Below are 19282 nucleotides of genomic sequence, written 5' to 3' on the forward strand. Positions count from 1 at the left end.
GATAAAATGAAATCCTGTTCTACATTTTTCTTGTTATTGAGGTTTTTATTTTTTCACTACACAAGCAAAACAGTTTGCTGTGTTTCATGTTGACCTTAAAGACATTAAACTGCATTAACAACACATTCCGCTTTAGCAAAAACATAAATTAAGACAGGATCTGACTGGATCAAAAAAGTTAGGCTATAATATTATTGATTAACATTATCCAAAGTCATTTCAGAAGCAAATTAAAAGTTGAGGAAAAACATTTTAGAACAACAATAGCACTGATGAAACGTACCGAATACATTTATTGAAAAAAAAAGTAAATAAATACTAAAAAGGGTCAATTATGTCACATTGAACTACTTTTAATTTCACATGGCATCTGAAAAAAATGGGAGAACATTAATCTGTAAACAAATAAATAGAAATTCTCAAATATTCACACACCTGTGACAACATGTCAATGGTAAACAGCCTACTAATAAAAGTATATTACTTGTTATAAAAATTGTTTATTTGGTTACAGAATGTCGTTGTCATTCCTGTAAACGACTGAACTCTGTGCACAGAACAAGATTAAGCTCTCAGTATAGGAGTGAATGGCCAAAACAACCAGACACATAATAAATCACATTTAAAAGTGCATGGGGTGATGGGCTATAGATTGTGTTTTACTTTATAGTTGTAATTGAATATTGGTCGAATATTGGTCTTTATCATCTTGCTGCCAGAGAGCACCATCAGAAAGCTGGTAAGACATAAAACCACAGTCTGTTTCCAGTCCAATATTTCATTTTTTTTATGTTGAAAGACATGCCATTAAAAGCTCATCAAAAGTTTTGCCCAAGTTATTCGATAGATTCGACTTGAACAGACTGATTACATGCGGCTCGGTTTGTTTCTCATCAGACGCCAGACAGATGCCACTGCCTTGTCATGCATTGAAATTCATCTCCATGAGCTTCTCTGTGCCTGTACATTTGAAGGAAATAGTCAAGGATGCACTTGAACATTAACAAGCAGCTTGGCTTGGAAAAACAGTATGCCCCTATTTGTAAACAAGTCCTTATCTGCACATTTTATGATCCTCGTGAGTTGATCTGACTGTGAAATGTCTCTCACGCCTGGGTGCATCAGCTCAAACGCAGCAGAACGGTTCTGGATAGCTTGCTGGATAAAATGCATTTACATCGTCAAGAGTCTGACAGTAATAATCTGGTCTGTCTGCAAAGTGATGTTCACGCACAGGTGTTCGACTCGATCCCAGCAGTGAGGGAGGGTGTCCAAAAAACAGGCCTTTCAGATATGGAGAGGAATTCACCAGAGAGACGAATTTTAGGAAAGCAAGGGAAATGCAAATTAATTTCCAGCGAGACAACAGGAGACAGTGGGGTGCCGGATGTACACGCCTCCCCCGTAATTTCCCACTCTCTGGGTCTGATTCATCTCCTGTCAGCACGGTCCACTACCTAAACGCAGTCAAAACACTGTTATTGCAGAGCGCACAACCACATTGATTTCAGACAGAACGTTTACACTCTCTTCGTCCAAAACATCCACATTCTCACTATGTGATCAATACATAGAACAAGAGCTTATAGATTAATAAATTACAATTCACACAGACGCTAGGGCTGTACGACTATGACAAGGACAACATTTTTAATTTGAATAATTTACACATTTTTTACATAGCTTACCATATGACAATGTAAAATTGCAATACAAATATTTAGGTTTTTTTTAGTCTTCATTTGAATCCAAATCAAAAAGACAGACTCATAAATGTAAATAAATAAAAGCATTTTTCCCCAAATCGTCCAGCTCTACTGTCAACATTTCTAAAGGGTTGCAATTCTCACGTCGTTCAAAACCTGTATGACTTTCCCTCTTCTGCGCAACACAAAAGATATTCTGAACAATGTGTTTTTCCATTCAATTAAAGTCAGAGGGGTTCAGTGTTGTCCAACGCCCTTCAAAACATGTTTTGTACAAAGTCAAATTGAATCAAGTGAAATCAATAGAAAGAATCACAGTATTCTTGGCAATAATTCAGTTCCCTACAGGAATCATAAACATCGAGCTGATCCAAAGTATGTTTTCCAGGTCCCATTCATGACTGTCCAATCGAAAAAAACAACCCCAAGCAAATTAACCTTGTTTCAACTTATTCAGCACTTGTTCACTTTTTATTTGTTATCGCCTGTTAAAAATCTACAGTAACTCTTGCCAAAGCTGTGTTAAGAATTCACATTCATCTTCGGGCTACAATTGAGAACAGTCTAGACTGCATTAAGGAGTCTGTGCGGATGAGAGACAATTAAACAGTTCTTGGCTTCAGTTCACTGAAATGCAGACCCTTTTGTGTAAATCTGAGGTTTGTCATCTAGACTGGTTTGTATGCGCAGATTCATATTCCTGACTTTGGGAAGGTGTCGGGGTGAACTGCAACATGCATGCTGAGCTTCCACAGCTCTCCTTTGTTTCTGCTTATCTTTTGTTCATGCTTTCAACAATAGAGAGAGAGAGAGAAACAGGGAGGGGGAGGTAGAGAAAAAAAGGAGAGAGACACTGCAGGGAATTGCTGGCTGACAGGAATAGACGCAGACAGACACCCGTCATGCAATCTAGCTGTGCACAATCACAAACATACGATAAGTACATTAAAGTCAACATGAAATAAAAATCAAGGCTGTTTACTTAAACTAACTTTCCTGATCTTTTTATGCATGCATTATTGATGCATATAAGCACAAACTAAACAGTTTATCTTCATAATCTTTTATCGAAATGTAATAAGTTGATCCGCCTCTGAAATTGGCTATGAATCCCATAACCTCTCACCTACAAACCGTCTGCACATATTCTGGTCTGTTACACCCATTTTCCACGATCCAAACTATTCTCAATGGATAACATCATCACATGAACTCTTGCATACTTTGCTGATTTATTTGTCAAGCAGTCAAAAGTGACCAAAACGCACATCCCTAATAGACATTCCAGATACTCAGGGATGACTCTGTGGACCATTATTACCCATCCTGGTCTGTTCCCAAGACCACTGAACCAGATTTCTGGCTGTTTGTACAGTTATTCTTGTGTGTTACCTTTTGACTCCTGACCTACATGTGAAGTTGTATGTTACACATTTAGAGTCTCAAACAGGTGCATGCTTTTTCGACACAATGATATATTAATGTAGTTTACAAAGCCCCAAAGGAAAATTCAGTGCAAAGTAGCTGTAAAGAGCACAAAATACACAATTATGCATGCAGGTATTGCTGTATCTAGCACTACTGTAAATATATAAGACAAAGGTATGAAATGCTGTATTATACCCAATTATATTAAAATTTACATTTTTAAAAATGTAAATTCACTATTTTCTACATTTCAAAGCAAAAATAAAACAAAGGCCCAGTTTCACAGATGCAGTTTATCTTAAAGGTGCCATAGAATGAAAAACTGTCTTTACCCTGGCATATTTAAATAATAACAGTTCTGTACATGGAAATGACATACAGTGAGCCTCAAACACCATAGTTTCCTCCTTCATATGTAAATCTCGTGATTAAAAAAGACCACTGAAAAACAGGCGAATCAGAACATAACACCGACTGTGACGCAACAGTCAGGATCACTACGCCCCCAACATTTGCATAAACCCGCCCTTGTTCTAAGCCGGCCGAACCATCAGAAGCTCTGCAGGTATTGTAAATAAACAAGCGCAGACAACAGGGAAAATAACAAAATAAATTTTATGTTCCAGGCCGTGCAGGGGGTGTGAAGTGCAGGGATGGGTTGGTGTCTGTATTCAGAAAGGCACAGAAAGCAAATAACGCGAGCCACTAAAGGGACATGGTTAGCTCCTTGCTAGCGGTAGCCTGTTACAGTTCATAAGATTTCACTCTCAGTAAGGAGAGATGAGGATGATGGCGAATGACTTACAGATCCTGAGCACCACTGACAAGCATCTGATCTTGTGAAATGTGTGGTAAGTACTGTTGCTCCATAATGTAAACATAGTTTGTGTGATCGCGTCTCTTGAAAGTGAAACTATAACGCGATCGATGGATCGTTCAAAAGCAGTTTCAATGCCTCGCATATTAATAACGGCTCCCTGATGCCCGCGTTTTATATACAGTATAATTACCCGACAATATAACTGCGAGAGAAAGTATTTAAATATATATTTTCCTCCCTGTGCTTCCTTCTTGCTGATGAGCCGTACTGTGAAACAGCCAATCAGAGCAGGGCTCATTATTATTCATGACCCTGCCAAATAAGCCAATAACAGACCGTTTCATTCTAGGGGGAAATCCTAGGGTTGTAAATGGACATGTAAAATCGTTTCTGGAGATTTTTTGCCCTTACCTAAGCCACATACCTTCTGTGTAGATATCAGAGAACAATTTAAAATACTGTATCAATGCATTCTATGGCACCTTTAAGCCAGGACTAGGCCTTAGTTAAATTAAGATATTTAAGCAGCTTTTATAAAAATGCCTTAAAAGAAAACGTTACAGGTGTGCATCTTGAGATAGAACAATGGCACTGACATGTTTTAAGATTTGTCAGAGCAAGATAGTTTCAATTGAGACAGCTCAAACATGAATTTTAGTCTGGGACTAGCCTTAAACCTTGTCTGGGAAACAATGTTAAACCAAAAGTAAAATTGGAAATGAAGACACTCCAATTGCATGTTTTCTTTAATGGGGTCATATGACGTTGCTAAAAAGAACATTATTTTGCGTATTTGGTGTAATGCAATGTGTCTATGCGGTTTAAGGTAAAAAAAAACATTATTTTCCACATACTGTACATTATTGTTGCTCCTCTATGCCCCGCCTTTCTGAAACGTGCCAATTTTTACAAAGCTCATCGTTCTGAGAAGCGAGGCGTTTGTTGCATCCAGTGGGGACATAATTACTCATTATAATGATAATACCGTCTTTTTACACATTACCATGTCTGCATTTGTGATCGGAGAAACGACAAACAAGCACTACTCTACACTGCTCAAAACTCGCGTTTGAATCGTCAGTAGCAAATTCTTTAAATAAGGAAACATACATACAGGCTGTGAGTCAGAAGCACCAGACTGTCATTGCAAAGATGGAATTGCCCCCACTTTATAGAAACAGCCTTTGTGCAAGCCAGCATTGTAGCTTCCAAGTTCAGGAAATAGTTCTCTGTAAAATGCGCTGCACACACTCTAATATTTGGGTTGAACTGTTCTGGAACAGTGTTGTAAATACAACTTAACAACTGATTTCTAGTTGTGTCCTCTTTTGGAAGCCCAAACAAAGTAGTTTCGCTTTCACAATAAAACACAGCGTGGCGCCGATGGCAGCAACAATACTACAGCGAGAATAATTGTTCCGCCTTCTTTCATTGCGTATACATTTGGGCGGTGTTTTGCAAATCTCCCCACACCATGATGCAGACATGTGGGGGCGTGTTTAAATGAGGCGTTTTAGGGGGGCGTGGTCGAGTCTTAACTTTTATAAAGATCTCTTTGCTTTTAAGACTTTAGTCTTTGCAACTTCAGGGATCTTATCTATACAAAAACAGCTTGTAATACTCCAAAGAGAAAGGAAAACTTGAAATTGCATCATATGACCCCTTTAATCAAAGGTCATCACAGGCCAACTTTGGCAATCTCTGATCTAAAAGAAATCTTATAATAATGGATGCGCAGCGCACCTGTGTTTCACGTAACGTAAACTCTAGTGTGAAGGCGCACGTGGGTGGAACTGCAAATGACAATCTCATTGGCTGGCGCTCACCTATTATCATCCCTGTTTTGATTTCAGCAAATCAATTTGCGCGAATGCACACAACCTGATTAATATTCATGAATCCAGCAGCTCGTTAATCCTTACTGCGTTTTATATTCTTATTAGTAGAATTCATAGTATTATTATCTTACCAGTATTATTATTAGTTTTTCTCCCAATTTTTTTACAGAAACACAGAAGGACCAAAAAAAAGCACCACCACTACCCTTCAAATGAATAATATGCATTCATATATGGTTACCAAGTTTTAATTCAAATTACTCAAGTTCTATCATTAAATGATACTTGATTATCATAATATCATATTATAATGCTTGACTGACTGATGTTAAGAGTGTACTTTCAGATATTTAAAAAGCTGTGCTATTTTACCAACACACATATACATATATATATATATATATATATATATGTGTGTATGTATGTATATATATATATATGTATGTATGTATATATGTGTGTGTGTAAAATAATATAATATATATATAACATACATATCCATATATAGTCTATCAGTCTAAAACTAAAACATTTACTAGCCAATGGTGATTCAATTGCCAAGGTGTCCGTAGAGGGTTGACAATGAAAGCTATTCCAGTGTGATGTTGTCATTACAGCAAGTACAGACACTCAAGGACAGGCAACATCTCAAAAACCATCAGTAGCATGAAAACAGTTTTTCATGATTGCAAGCAATCACAAAATTGAAGTGTGCTTTACGCTACTTGGACACATGACCTATGGGTTAGCACACTTGTTCAGCTGTGAGTCTGAATCCCCTCAATCATTTCATTTTTTCCATTACTTTTCATTCAAAAAAAGTCAAGCAATGAACAGTGTATTTTTTTTAATTGCTTATTACTATGTAATTAAACCAACTCACACTTAAGTTGAACTTCTCTTTACAGAACATCTCTGTTTAACTTGCTCGTCAATGCAACCCATCCTACAGGATCTTCATGAATCTGCAGTAGGCCTCATTACAGCACAGACTTGGCGAGGTGTGAGGAACCTTCATCAATAATGCTCTTTGATCTCTGGCCGGGCCGCACCAGGCCATGACGCTCCCTCACGGACAGCTAGACTAACAGTAGAGCAGGCCTGCTGAACTCCATCACCAATCTTAAATGGGCCAAAAAATACTTCAAGTCCCAAACCGGCTAGCCTGCTAACACTGTGTTAATGTGAAATTATTACGGCACAATCACAGAAAGCTTCCTCAGCATCTATTGCAGTATTTCAGCATGCATCAGGAATATGAAACTTTTTCTGGAATTACAGAAGAGCTTGCTATTTTAGGAACCTGATTTGGTTCCCCTGCAGCATAATGAACAACAATCATTCATAACATGCTGGTTTAACGGTTACACAACATTTCTTCATGAATCAGACCTGCACCACGTAGGCTGAAGCTTTGTGACAAATAACTACCCAAAATTGTGTGGGCACACAGACCAATGAGAAAGATGCATTATTTTCAGAGGGCAATAATATGGAAGTGATATTACATTTAAAAAGAATTACCACAGCCATTTGGCCCTCACATGAGTTGAGTGTCTCTTTGAATGGACATGTAAGTAAGTGGGTGTTGTAAGAAGTGTGGGGATGACAAGACTGAGGAAACGTATTAAGAACAAGCAACCCAACAAAAGACTAGAGACATGCACAGTTTCTGATACCTTGTGCCTGCCCCCTAGTGGCACAACATTACAATTGAAAAAAAAAATGTTTTGTCCTTCATTACATCATTGTAAAAACAACTTTTCAGAAAATGTTCTCAACACGAATAAAGGCAAAAGTCTTGCTAAAAATACAAGCATTTTTTCTAAAGAAGATAAGTAATAGGGGTTCTGCAATAAGGATTGCCTGCTATGTGACAGTTTAAGGAAAATCTTGAAAATTGTTGATAATTTTGCAAAAAGAAATTGCAAAAATGATTTGTGACAGTCTTGAAATACTCAGTAACAATGTAACTACAACCCAGTCAGTAATGTTTTGCATCATATGCTAATTAAAAGGGTAAAAAGTGTGTTTATAGAGAGAGAATTATAGTTGTATAATCATTGTTTGCATATTCTCTTTTTGTAAAGAAAAAATTTAAATAATGAAATCCTGTATTTTTCAGCATTGCAAACTTTTGCAAACATTTCGTTTTCTGTGATGTACTCTACATTTTCTTGGTCACAGTTCAGCAATTTGTAACATCACTGTATCCAGCAAATGAGGTTGTGGAAAAAAAAAGACTGTAATAAGTCATGGAAGCATCAGTACTGAAAACTACAAATCAATCTCAGATGTTTTGTATCATATACCATCAGTTTCCAGAAAAAGTGTATTTGTGACCCTGGACCACAAAACCAGTCATAAGGGTACATTTTTTTAAACTGATATTTATGCATCTGAAAGCTGAATAAATAAGCTTTCCATTGATGTGTGGTTTGTTAGGATAGGACAATATTTAGCCGAGATGCAACTATTTGAAAATCTGGAATCTGAGGGTGCAAAAAAAAATCTAAATACTGAGAAAACGGCCTTTAAAATTGTCCAAATGAAGTTCTTAGCGATGCATATTACTAAACAAAAACTAAGTTTTGATATATTTACAGTAGGAAATTTACTAAATATCTTCATGGAACATGATCTTTACTTAATGTCCTAATGATTTTTGGCATAAAAGAAAAATCAATAATTTTGACCCATGCAATGTATTTTTGGCTATTGTTAAAAATATACCCCAGCGACTTAAGACTGCTTTTGTGCTCTAGGGTCACATTTATGTAAATAGCTTCCCAGCTTGTCACTCTTTTTGAAAAAAAAAAAAAAAAAAGTATTTAAAATTAAATAAATGTTTTAAAAAGAATTAATGAACTAACGATAATGTAATGTGACATTGAAATATTTCCAGCAAATATGAAACTGCATAAAAATAAAAATTGATCATACTTTTGTGATGGGAGCACGGCAGTGAAAACGTTCACAGAGCAAGTCAGAACTACTGGCCAGACTGGACCAGAATTTTTGAATCCTGGAGGTTATGAAACCGTACTGTTGTTTACTTTGATGTCATCTGAAATGTGTGACATGAATATTGTTTAAAATAAATCTCACTAATTGAACTTAAACTCCATCTTTTGCTATTTTATTGTTGGTTTAGTGACGATGGTGATCTCACATTCCACCAGAATCAACATTCCTCCGGTTCACAAAGAATCCCTGTGTTACTTATAGATTAGACAGCTGTGTTTAGTTTCCCAAGCAAACTAAGACAACATTTACACACGATAGTAGGGTGACATTACAAAATAGCAAAAGCCCAGAATTAAAAGCCTAAAGCAAACAATACATCCGCAGTGTTAAAATTCAGCGAGGCGGCTAGACTAAAGGGAAAATAAATGCCTTTTAAGGAGGTGGCTGATGCTTAGAGGTCTAATCTGAGGTCCTGGTCATTATCGGAAAGAATAACAATGTGTGTCAAAGTGTGTCATTATACAGATGTGGAGCACAAAGGCTCATATTATGCATCTGAAGTTAAGTGCTCACAGGAAGAAAACCTGGAGCTGTGATACAGAGGCAGCTTGTTTTGGCGAGGTCTTTAGGTCTAACAGTCTTACGAGATGGACTCTGGGGATGGGTGGGGTAGTTTTAAAGGGGCAGAGGAAAAGGGTCAAAAGGAAGCCTATGGTTTAGGTCCCCAGAGGCTTGCAAATCACAGGGACACAACCAGAGGCTGCTGCAAACCAACAATGACGCTGCTATTATGTACCAGGGGAGATGAGGTGAGGGAGGCTAGGAAAAAACACCATGCAGATGTTGAGGCCAGGTCACTGGAACACCTCCATTCATGAAAACAAGCAAACAGAACATGTTTCTGTCTTATCCCACTCTCATTGCTGAACTATACAATAAAGCATCTATTTTGTGCATGCTATTTACAGGTGGTCCTATTCCTAGCCTAAAGCAGTATTTGGCTTCAGTACAAGTCAAACTCAGCTGACAGCACTTGTGGAATAGTATTAATTGCTACAATAATGAGTTCTGACGTGTGAGGCACTTACAATGGAAGTAAATGGAGACAATATTCTGAGGATTTAAAAGCAGAAATAAGAAATTTTATAAAATCATAAAGCACTTAAATTTTCAATTTAAACTTGTGTTATTTGGCCTGTAAAGTTGTAATATCTATGCATGCTGTCATGACAAGTTGAAAAATTGGATATAAATTTACACAGAAATGGAAAGTGATTCTTCCACTGAATCCGGAATGTTCCTATAAAATGGTCTACAATTTGATTCCCTCAAAAAGTGTAAAATAATAAATTCTCTATTATAGGAAACTATATTTTGAGCCCCTCCTTCAGATTATTTGACCTGTTTTATCAATCACCAAGCAAAAAAAAACAAATAATTAAATAAAAATCTTTAGCGATCATCACTAATAAGGAAGGTCAAAAAGAATCTATGCATCAGAAGACTCCTAGACGGCCTGCAGGGTGCGTTCCAAAACACTGCTTTGTTGGAGTTCTCTTCACCATGTGTTCCTGTACACCTTGTACCGTTTTAGGTTAGGCATCACTGTGCCCAGGTTTTGAGTTGACTATATAATTCCAGATTAGTGCTAAATCCCCTTACTTTTACTTAGATTTGTGAAGCATGCAAAAGAGCCTTGGCAGCTAGACCCTATTAGAGTCACAAAAACACTGAAGGCACAATCCGGTTCCTTCACATCACATTCTAGGTGAACATCTGTAAGAAACTGATCATTCATTTTGCTGGTTAGGTAACCAATGCGATTAGCAAAAATCAGCTTCTTTGCTACAGCATCAAGGTCTCTTGAAAAGAATAAACCTTCTGCTGATGTAGATACAGAGCTGACTTCAAGCCCGTTTCATTAACAGAGAGGGATTGGGTTTCTCATGGACACATACTCATCAATCTTAATGTGCAGACATGTGCTTGCACCTCTTCCCTTATTACGCTCTGACATACAGGACAAAAACTATAATTGTGCACAGATGCTTGTACCTCGAAAAATCTGCACATTTGATGCAAAGCAGACTTTCAAACAAAAGATAGGCCTATTTTCAAAGATAAATCATAAGAAGACAAAGACAGTGAATTCATTCAGTACAATAACCATAATAAAACTCGACAATCTAAAGCTCCAGATCACAGAGGAAGAATATTAAGACCATTGCTCTGCCATCTATTTCATTGCATTTCAGGGCTGTCATTTCTTCCACAAGTCATTCTTTCCTGCTTTGTCTTGATCCTAAAATGAACCTAAAATCTGCCTGGATTTTCCCTTATTTTTTTGGTCTGTCTAACCATGTGCTTCTCTTTCAGCTTAAACAATCTTTTGCTGGTTTAAAAGGTCACTAAAGTCCACTCTAAAAAAAAACTATCAACACCAGGTAAATAAAAATCTCTGAGCACAATATTAATTTAAAAAAATATAAAAAACAATACACTATAGTCAGATTCACAAATAAATCACCACTTATGAGCCAGTTCTTTATAGAGAATTAAAATCATCAGTGTTGCCAGATTCTGGAGACATATTACTCTTATGAGGCTTTTAACTAATTTCAATATAATTTACAGCTTGACTAGAGTTGTGAAAGAGTTTAAAATTGAGAAGTCAAATGTTTATTACCACCAGAGGGCGCTGTGCACCTGGGAAACTTGCACCTCAGACAAGCTTTCCATATTGTCACATGAAAACATTAAACAGAAGTAGCCAAAAATAAAACTTATTGTGAGCAATAAACCCAAATAACTATATCTGAATTCAAAATTATTTTAAGTATTAATCACTTATGTATAGGCGTACATGGTATACAAACTAAGGGTTTTCCACTTGTAAACGACTTTGCTTTAATATATAATGTGTCCTTCAAGTGGGGTCATATATATGCTACTTTAGGATAGTCTACACCTTTCTTTCTGTGCATGTGTCTTTTTTAGTACTTTTTAAATGCCTGAGTTCTTTCACTCTCTGAAATATAGTCTTCCTATCAGCTCCACATTTTTGCCAGAGCAGCATGTTTGTGAGACTTACAGCATACAGCTGGCTTCCCTTATATTTAGGTAGCCTGTATACCTTTTCTCTCAGCATGCCATTGTCTCTACAATGTATGTGGTTAAAAGTTCAGGAAGTACTAAAATTTAACATTCATTAAAAAATGAAAATGTGTTCATTGAAATAAAGCTGGAATAAAATAAATGATTTGATGAAAACATTTAACTTAAAGTACTAAAATTGTATAAAACTGAAATAAAAATACAGCAAGATAAAAATATATTTTAAAAGGTATCCCATAAAAGCACATACCAAGATTAGCTAAATCATACCAAAATCAAAACGAAAACTAAAAAAAATTTAAAATACAAGCCAATTCAAAATATTATTAAATACTCAAATATAATATATAAATAATACTAAAGTAGTATTATTAATAGGCATGCTTAACACATTGAGAGTCACATTTGGCTTATTAATACAGTTACAGTATCTTAAATTTTGCATTCCAACCAGACAACTTCATAATCAACTCAACATTAATTGTTCTGTTCTGTAAAAAAAAAAACTTATTTCGTGCTTTTTGTCCTTATTGCAAAACAACAAAACAGTGGGCTTATGTATTACATGGACTAATATGGTCACTCTGCCCAAAAAAAAAAAATTTAACTCGTCTAAGTGGCAGCTATGGTTGTAGTGCTGATCTCTCACTTGGCTCCAGTATACTCAAAAATGAGACAAGTTCACAGGAAGTTCAAGCCTTTCATGTCTGTCTGCCAGTCGCCCACAGCCTCACAGCAGCAAAAAAAGGATGTAATCTGCACTTCATACTGAATGTGTACATCAAACCAGCTCAATATTTAATGCTGCTGTTTTTAGCCTCCATAAAATGATTTACGCTCACATTCTCCTTGAATTATGCAAAAAAAATCACTTACTATAATTAGCTGGAAAGATAAGTTTAATTTCTTTGTACCGCTTTGATTAACATTCAAAATGCAATGGAAATAATAAGATTACAGATGTCTACTTTAGTAGATTTTGGGATTCTAATTATTGCCATTTACTGCATTCCCATACTTTAATGTGATCTTTGCAGGCATACAGAGAGGTTTTTCGTTATTTTATTGCTTCTTCAAAAGCCCATCTTCCTCGCAAAGTAAATGCATGTCCTTTCTTAATACATAGCTATATGGCTTGTTTTTTTATCTGCACATATGTACATTACATAAATATTAACTGGCATCAAGCTGCTGATATTATTTGTCCACTAGGTGTAAGCAGTGCTCTATGAATGGTTAGATTCATTCAACAACAGCATTACATAAGTGCACTCGATTTCATGTCATGACTGGCAAAATTAGCTTCCTTTTCTGTACACCACAAGTTAAATTATTAATAGATCTTTTTTATTATTTTGTTCAATCCTCTATTTCCCCCACTCGACATCAAACTGCTTGAGATGCACGCCAAGAGTTCTAGTAAAATATTTACAGTTGCTATTACATTCCCCAGGGGTAGCACACAAGAAAGGAAAAGTGAAAGATATCCACTCAAATCACAGAAAAAGATGAGAAGATAGAGCCAATAATAATTTATTAGACATAGTTTAATTCATAGCTATTAATATTTATAATCTCATACATAATGGAATAGCACCAAACCAAGTAGTGATTTGTGATGGTGACATATGTGATTATGAAACATGATAGACTGAACAAGTTAGAAATGGTGCAAAAAACTGAAATAGAAAAGTTGAAGTACTAAATTTACTAAAACCAAAAAAATAAAAAAGCTAGATAGAAATATTAAATGACAAATAAAAATGCACATAAAATAAATTAAAATACTAAAAAGATTTTAAAAATGTAAGCTTAATAGAAATATTTGAACTAAAAATACAAATTACATAAGCACATAATGCAATTAATAAAAATTTAAATGAAAACTGAAAATATAAAAATAAAAGGTATTTAAAATATTAAAACTGTAAATACAAATATTACTAAAATAACAAAATGATAAATGCTCACATTCACATAGCTAAATTTAATAACTTTAATAATATCTTCAGACAATTTCTTCATCAGACTGAGCACCATTGAGTATTTCTTAAGTAATGTCAAAGAGACCTGCACTACTAATACTACTCCACGACCCTTTATGTCAACTTTCCTACCCCAGACCACAATAAAAAGGTCTATAATTAAAGAGCCATATCCGTCCAAACAGACCAGTTTTAATGTAGAATTACTAATGTGTGTGTGTGTGTGTGTGTATATATATATACATATATATATATATATATATATATATATATATATATATATATATATACATACATACATACATACATACATATATATATATACATATAGTGCCTTGCAAAAGTATTCATACCCCTTCCTTTTTTTCACGTTTTGTTTTGTTGCTGCCCTATGTTAAACTACTTTAAATTACTTTTTTTTCCACATCAGTCTACACTCCATACACCATAATTTTAAAGCAAAAAAACAAACAAACAAAAAAAAACAACAGGTTTTTAACTAAAATGATTCCATTGCATAAGTATTACCCTTATCTGGGACAGTTGGAATTTAGCTCAGGAGCATTCATATTGCTTGTATATGTACTACACTTCAAGTGGAGTTAACCTGTGGCAAATTCAATTGAATGGGTATGATTTGGAAAGGCACACACGTCTTACTAAAAGGTTCAACAGCTGATAATGCATATCAGAGCAAAAACCAAGCCCTGGGGTCAAAAGAACTGACCGTAGAGCTCAGAAACAGGATTGTGTCAAGCCACACATCTGGGAAGAGTTCAGAAACAATTCTGCTTCATTGAAGGTTCACAGAAGCATGTAGTCTCTGTTACCTTTAATGGAAGAAGTTTGAAACAACCAGGATTCTTCCTAGAGCTGGCCTCTTGGACAAACTGAGCAATTGATGGAGAAGGGCTTTGGTTAGTATGGTGACTAAGAACCCGATGGTCACTCTAGTTGAGCTCCATGATCGTATGTGGAGATTGGAGAAACCTACAGAAGGACAAACATCACTGCAACACTCCATCGATCTGGGCTTTATGGCAGTGTTTGCCAGATGCAATCCTCAGTGAAGACAGATTAAAACACACTTGGAATTTGCAAAAAAGCACCTAAAGGACCCTCAGACTCTGTGAAACAATATTCTCTGTTCTGATGAACCTCAATTCCAAACGTCATGTTTGAAGGAAACCAGCTGTGCTCATCACCTGCAGAGTACCATCCTAAAAGTAAAGTGTGCTGGTAGCAGCCTCATGCTGTGGGGCTGTTTTTCAGCCCCACAGAAGAAAACTCAATGCACCAAACTATTGAGATAGCCTTAATGAAAACTCAGTCCAGAGGTTGTGACAATTCTGTTTTTGCTTTGTCATTATGGTGTATGGAGTGTAGATTGATGTGGGGAAAAAAGTAATTTAAAGCAGTTTAACATAAAGCAGCAACATAACAAAATGTAAAAAAAATAAATAAAGGGGTATGAATAATTTCGCAAGGCACTATATACATTATATACTATATATATATATATATATATATATATATATATATATATATATATATATATATATATATATATATAGTTTCTAGGAGCATTTAATTTAGTGTTGTATGCTTAAAGTCAAAACATTTATTCTGCTGATGTAGATACAGAGCTGACTTCAAGCCCGTTTCATTAACAGAGAGGGATTGGGTTTCTCATGGACACATACTCATCAATCTTAATGTGCAGACATGTGCTTGCACCTCTTCCCTTATTACGCTCTGACATACAGGACAAAAACTACAAAAACTAAACAAATTGTAGACCAAAAACAGCTGAATAAAAAGCTAGACAGTATGAAAGCTGTAGCTAGTAGCAGGTGACTCTCACTATCCAAATGCCAAAGGCCATGAGAGATGCCAACCTGTCACAGTGCACAATCTGTGATGCTATGGTTAATGGCAGACACACTATTGGGCATTTCAGGCTCGTAAACACGTGCTGAAATTGCATTTACAACAAACTTAGCTCTCTGCTGGAATAAAATGTGCAACAATCGATTACACAGCAGATTATGACATCCTAAAACTCACTGCTACACAGTGGCAGTTAATTAAATTCTGCTTTCATTCTTGTACCCTTTGAAGCGCTGACAAGAGATATTAGCAACATCTATAGCAGATGTCATCCCATCTATAAGTGCTCTGACGTGCCTCCTTGAGGGAAATGCTAACGCAGAAGAATGAAAACAACAAACACTTCTCAAACTCGTTAAAAATTATGTCATTAATTAGTCAGCCTCATGTCAGAAAGCTCTCGAATATCATCAAAAATATCTTAATTTGTGTTCTGAAGATGAACCAAGGTCTTGCAGGTTTGGAACGATATGAGAGTGAGTAATTAATTGAACTAACCCTTTAAGAGAAAGTTCAGCAAAAATATTGTTATTGCAACTGCCATCCATGATGCATGTAAAAATAATTCTGGATAAATGCGCCTTATATAAGAAAAATTCAGAGGCTGTGTGTAATTCTGTGCCACTAGCAGCACCCAATATTTTAACATATACTGTTTTTAAGATTACATCCCCCACCTATAGGGATAAATAAGGTGCCACTGCCATGTTTAAATAATAATATGGCAAAGTTCGTTAAAGTATATAATGCATTAACAGCATTTAAATATAAAAATTTAGACACAATAACAAGGACAGATAGTGATTAAGAGAGGAAGGTAGCAACATTGCATTGCAAAAATATTTTTCCCTCACAAGAAATTCCTATTAGCATGGGTCCTATTAATAAAATGGCTGGATTTTACCTGCAAACATTCACCTAAAAACCTTAAGAAAAAATGAACTATTCTGTATATAAGTTATTCATTTTTAGTATAGATGCCTTCCCTCTAAGGATTATGGGATACATATACAGAGTTGTAGAGAAAAAGTTGGTTGTATACTACAAATCAGATTATTTTTTTGTTTGTTTTTTTTCCCATTTATACATAACATTATGGAATTAAATTGTTCACTCTGAGTTTGCACAGTACAACAAAGCAGCTGACACAGATATAGTGTAACGTTACTATATAGGCTAAAAGTGATTTCAGGAAGAAGAAAAAACACTACTGCAGCATTTATGATCTTCAATTTCATCTCTAGAGTTGTAACATAAATCTAGGATTTTACATTAAGTAGCGCTTACACTGACAGTGATTAAATCACTGCAGACGGCAGTGTATTTGTCTTTGTATCATTGTCTACACTCACAATATGGTAGTCATTGCATCGTGTCACCGTCCAAGGAATCAAGTTGACTTCATTACTTGGCCAGCACTACAGTAGTATGAGATATAAAATTCTGAACAAATATTCTGATAAGCCAAAAAAACAAAGTATTGCTGCCAGTTTACAATTTTTGGTTCAGAGAACATTGTGGGATAGCCAAATAAAACTTTTTTTTTCTCCAATTAAGAACAAATTAAATTAAATCCTATTTTTCTAATTCACGAAATTTTCTAAATTGTCGTATCTTATTCGATCACATAAACTCCTCAGACCACAAATCTAAAAATCTCTTTAAAAATTATATTAATGTTTTATATGAATCTTCTTCTTGAGGAACTGTTAATTTAGCTAAGTCAAATCCTTAAGAAACGGCAAGAAAAAAAAATACAACTAACCAATTAAACGTCTTCTTGAGGAATCCTGAAGTAACGTTAATCCGTTCCGCGTTTTGTTTGTCCTCCTCGTGCAAGCGTCACCATCTTGAACGCAGGCAAATGACAGTCCTAAACTGAGTGTATCAATATTTTATTGTTTTTACTTCAAAATAACTAACTTATTCAAATCAAACAAGCTGTCCCAGTCAAGTTTATTAACTGTTACTGGACAAAATGGCATCTGTTAATTTCCAAATGCCACTATTCAGACATATTCCACAAAATCTTCTTCCGGTGTTTTATTCCACAAAATAATACGTATTTTCAAGTTTAAATAAACTCACCAAATACCATTTACATAAGCCATTGGAAGTTCGTGGACCGTAAACTCTTCAAGTTTGGTGTTGGCGCTCGCTAATAAAACGTCTTATTATTCGTACTGTTTCGTAGATTACAATCATAGATTTAACTTTTAACAGATAATATATTTACTTTATTTCCTTTGTTGTATATTTCATGTTGAAAAGGAGTTAATGAGTTAAATGGATTGGTTATGTTGTCTTTCTTTTGATTGGTCGACACCTGCAGTAACATTCTTTCTCTTATTTGATTGGTTGTTTTGGTACCGCATTTAGTATGGAAGCCTGTTTCCGCCACTGAATAATTATTTTTTTTTCTCGCTATTCTGACTTTTTTTTTACAATTTATAAAGTCAGAATTGCAAGTTATAATGTCAGAATTACAATTTATAAAGTCAGAATTGCAAGATGATAAACTCGCAATTCTGACTTTTTTCTCAGAATTGTGAGATATAAAGTCGCAATGACCTTTTATCATTTTTTATTCCGTGGCGGAAACAGGCTTCCATAGTTTAGACAAGTAAGGCAGTTTATTTAAATACATTAGCAAATATCTATTTTTACTATACATTTTCACTGTTTTATCTCTGGTCTTTAGTCTAAACCGTTATTAATTAACCTGGCTTCTACAGAAAAACATGTTTTTATCTGATTTGTGTATTCTCTAAAGTGGTGCACTGTGTTCACTTCTGTAGTTTTGTGCATGTGCCATGGCATTGTATTCTTATCAATAGACTTTTGTAATTGTCTCTTTACCAACCTTTCTCATTATCCTCTACCTAACAGATAGTGAGACCCAATGTCCTTCTCTTTGCCCCACAAGGTCTTTGCCCATGTGTGAACTGCATTACAGCAAACCAGATAAAACCTTGTATAGGATTTACAGAGGGGCATGCAATTACTTTTTGAATTGACATTGGTTATATCCCAACTCAAACGATTCACTTTGGCCAGCCTTGATTGTCTTTTAGAGTTATAGGAATGGCTAAACTACCCACTCTGCCTGCAATCCAAATTTCCTCTATGGGATAATAAATTTGACTTGACTTGACTCTATACTCTTATAGACAATAATATACTCTTTTTAGGACTGTCCTTTCATAAAGACTATGATGCCAATATGGGACTACAGTAAAGCGAAGTGTAAGTGAGTGACCTTGAACTTGACCTCTGTTTGGTGCCTCCATAGTTCACTATTAATGATTTATTTTGTTTTATTTTTATATTTTTTTCTTGCAAATGCTCAGATGCCTTATTAAATAAGTAGAAAACAACATAAAGAACAACTAATAAAAAAGTGATCATAATTATTATTCTAACTAAATTTATAGAAGATGAAGGTTGCAAATATGTTTATCATTCAGTTGTATTTAGTAAAGTAGATTTTACTCTTCTTTGCATGATAACTGATATCATAATAAGATTGGAATG

This window comes from Barbus barbus (genome assembly GCF_936440315.1).
Source record: "Barbus barbus genome assembly, chromosome: 2".
NCBI classification, from domain to species: Eukaryota; Metazoa; Chordata; class Actinopteri; order Cypriniformes; family Cyprinidae; genus Barbus; species Barbus barbus.